The 3,968-nt window shown below is 36.5% G+C and overlaps 1 non-coding gene across 1 annotated transcript; it reads right to left on the bottom strand.

The window, feature by feature from the left end:
* Window positions 1-578: 578 nt before the first annotated feature.
* LOC138835474 (small nucleolar RNA U13) lies at window positions 579-682 on the bottom strand. Its single transcript, XR_011374640.1, has one exon. It is a non-coding gene; the product is annotated as a small nucleolar RNA U13 (small nucleolar RNA).
* Window positions 683-3,968: the final 3,286 nt, after the last annotated feature.

Genomic DNA, 3,968 nt, shown 5'->3' with positions numbered 1-3,968 from the left:
AAAAAACATTTGAATACATATCTTAGGGTTCATTCCTCTAACATCAACTTAACTGACCTTTTCTGCTTGACTTAGACATATACTAATTATTGCAAATAAGGGAAATCATGGGACCTATGTTTCTTTGGGCCTGGCTTACTTCACATACTATAACTTTTTCCAAGTCTTTCCATTTCCTAACAAATGGGGCAATGTCATTCTTTCTGATGGAGGCATAAAATTTCATTGTGTATATATACCATATTTTCTTGATCCATTCATCTACTGAGGGGCATCTGGGTTGGTTCCATATCTTAGCTATGGTAAATAATGCTGCAATAATCATAGTTGTGCTGGTAGCTTTAGTATGGTCTTGTTTGTAAACATTTGGGTAAATGTCCAAAAGCGGAATTGCTGGGTCATAGAGGAGCTCTATGTGGAGTTTTTTGAGGAACATCCATACTGCTTTCCAGAGCAGTTGAACAAGTTTACACTCCCACCAATAGTGCAGTAGGGTTCCATTCTGTCCACTTCCCCTCCAGTTATTAGAGTTCTTGATTCTAGCCATTCTAACTGGGGTTAGGTGTAATCTCAATGTTGTTTTGATTTGCATTTGCCCACATCATAACAAGGTTTAGAGGGAGGCACATATCATGCAAGCGCGTGAGAACCCAATCATCATGCTTATGAACCAGAAAAGGATCTGATTTGCATCTCTTTTATGGCTAGAGAGGTTGAGCATTTCTTCATGTGTCTATTGGACATCCTTCTTTCCTCTTCAGAGAAGTTTCTCTTAAAGTCTTTAGCCCACTTATTTATTGGGCAGTTGTTTCTTTGAGGATTTGTTGTTGGGGGATTTAATTTTTTGAGTTCCAGGTATATTTTAGATATGAGACCCTTGTCCATTGTATGGCTAGTGAAGATCTTCTCCCAATCCGTGGGCTTTCTATTGATCTTGCTAGCTATGTCCTTTGCCATGCAGAAGCTCTGCAGCTTCTTGCAATCCCATTTGTCCAACCTTTCTTTAATTTATTGTGTTTCAGGGTCTCCATTAAGAAAATTTTGGCCTGTGCCAAGGAGACCTAGGGTTTCTTCTATTCCATCCTGTAATGTTTTCAGAGTTTCTGCTTTGACTCCAAGGTCTTTGATTAATTTGGAGTTAATTCTGGTGCAGGGTGATATATAAGGATCTAGCTTTAGTTTTCTACAAGTAGTTAACCAGTTTTGCCAGCACCATTTACTGAAGAGGCTGTCTTTCTTCCATTCTATTTTTTTTAGCTCCCTTATCAAAGATTAGATGGCTATAGATCTGTAGATTCATTTCTGGGTTTTCAATTCTATTCCATTGGTCCTGATGTCTGTTCTTGTGCCAGTACCACGCTGTTTTGATTACTATGGCTTTGTGTAGAGTTTGAAATTTGGTATTGATATTCCTCCAGCCCTGTTCTTTCTGTTGAGGATCGTTTTTGCTATTGAGGGTCTTTTATTGTTCCATATGAATTTTTGGATTGCCTCTTCTATTTTCTTGAAGAATGAATTTGGAATATTGATAAGTATCGCATTGAATTTGGAGATAACCTTGGGAAGTATTGCCATTTTCACCATGTGGATCTTTCCAATCCAGGAGCATGGGAGTTTTTGCCACTTTCTAAATTCTGTTTTAATTTTCTTTTTCAGGTTTTTAAAGTTTTCATCATAGAGGTCCTGCACTTCTTTGGTTAAGTTAATTCCTAGGTATTTTATTTTTTGTGTGGCTATTATGAATGGAGTTGCTTTCCTGATTTCAGCCACACTTTTCTCATTGTTGGCATACAGAAAAACCATTGATTTTTGAAGGTTAATTTTATACCCTGCTTCTTTCCCAAACTTTTGAATCACCTTGAATAATTTGGGAGTGGAGGCTGTGGGATTCTTTAAATACAAGATCACGTCATCTACAAAGAGGGAGAGTTTTACTACTTCTTTCTCTATTTGGATCCCCTTTATGTTTGCATCTTGTCTTATTGCTGTAGCTAGGCATTCTAGGTATAGGGTTTCTAATGGATAGTAGATTGCATTATTGTGCTCTGTTATTAGTTGTATTTTTAAAACTATACAGCTGACCTGTGTGCTAGGCAACTCCACTACATCACTTGGGCTAAGACTTGCTTTGACCAAAAAATGTAAGAAGAAATCCTGAGTGCTCTTCCCAAGGAGGAATGTGAAGTGCCACTGTACCATTAGCCAATGTTCCCTTCCCCTCTGCCCTGACATTGGCATGTTGCAGATAGGGGCTGCTCTTTCACCTTGCCTCTCAGCTCATGATGCATGTGTAGCATGTGGGAGAAACAAAATTCTGAGTTGAAAGCAACTTCAATTTTGGTTCGTTAATGCAGCATAACAGCTTAAGTTGACTCAAAGGAGGAAGGAGATGTGTGAATGAATAGAAGACTTGGTTGTGCTATAGTTGATGAGAAGGTAAGACAGAAATTTAAAGTTGGTGACTCACTTTGCATAGTTGACTTGTCAGCACCAAAATATTCATTTCAGTTGTGACTCAATGAATTAAACTGTTGGACCAATGTGAGGTTAAAGTTTCTACTGGGAGATACCTTAAGTGCCTAACATTACAAATCACAGTTGTTTACAAGAATGAGAAAGGACTTCCTCTGATAAGTTAAAACTAATGGTCTGTCAGAAAAATTAATCGAAAGTGAGCTGGGACCTTCTAATTATTTTTTTCTAGATATTCTATTCGAGGTAGTTATTCAAATTGCAATGTCACAATGTGAAATAACACAATCTGTTGCTTTTATAGTCACAAATGAATTTTTAAATGAAAAAGAAATGTCAGATGATGTATGTCTTACTCATTGTAGGGAAAAATTCCTTTATATTTGATTTTTTCCATAGCACAAAACATGCTTAGAATAAATGGTGTGAGCTATGAATTGAGAGGAGAAATCATTCTCTCTTTGATTCAAATTAATTTCTCAGAACTGAAGCAGGATAAATACTCCTGGTGAAGTGTGTGGCTTAATTACAAACCTCAGGGATCTCAAGTTTTATGGCTCATATAAGCATTCAGACCTGTGCAGAATGACTTAGTTTGCCAAGTTACCTACTAGCTGGTCATAAATCATTCTTTTTACATAAGGGGTATTAAGCAGAGTTTAAGAATTAGAGACAGGTCCCCTTTCACCTCACCATGCTGAATGAAGTTGATCTTCAAAAGGCTGTTCATTTCAGCACAGCATTTCTCTTATATGTTGGAAATGTCTGGATATAGGTTATTCAGCAATCAAGAAACTGACATGAGGGTTTATAATTCATAATTGAAATTTAGCCTTTAGATTAACTTCATTAGTCTACAGTTGATTAGGAGGTATGTGTTTATTAAATGAAATGACCCCTAGATTTGCATATTCAGTACAAAATTAGGTTCTTGGAGGAGTAAGGATATTTAAAATCACCATTTACAGGAGTATTATTGCCAAGATTGATAAATTTATAACAGTTCCCTTTTTTAAAGTTCTTGAAATTGCTTCCAGTTTATTTCTTTTATATAAATATATATGTTTTTAATTGTGAAAATACTGTACAGAAGGGTTACAGTTACATCAGTAAGGTAATGAGTACATTTCTTATCAAGCATTGTTGCCTCCTTTGTTCATCCCCTACCATCCCTTCCCTTCCTCCCACTTCCTCAACTACACTCCCCACCCTCCCTAAATTGTAAAGTTCGTTTTTTCTACATAGTGTTTTGTACATCTCATAGTTGCAATAGGTCAACCTGTATCCCTTTAAACAATTTTCTTTCCAATTAGTATTCAGCAAAAAGTAATCTTTCTAACACCTTAAAAGGTGAGTGCAGGTCTCTGATGATGTCCACTTTTATTTTGAATAATTTAAAAATTGGGTCCTGAAGCACCCACTATGTGTCAGTCAGAGACTAGGTTGCTGATGCAAATATTAAAAAGATTTGCTTTCTATCCCCATTAGAATTCTCT

This window comes from Dipodomys merriami, unplaced genomic scaffold (genome assembly GCF_024711535.1).
Source record: "Dipodomys merriami isolate MVZ:Mamm:240054 unplaced genomic scaffold, mDipMer1.0.p SCAF_1, whole genome shotgun sequence".
Lineage (NCBI taxonomy): Eukaryota > Metazoa > Chordata > Mammalia > Rodentia > Heteromyidae > Dipodomys > Dipodomys merriami.
Note: the sequence above shows the minus strand (reverse complement) of the source record. Positions and strands in the feature narration are given on the sequence as shown.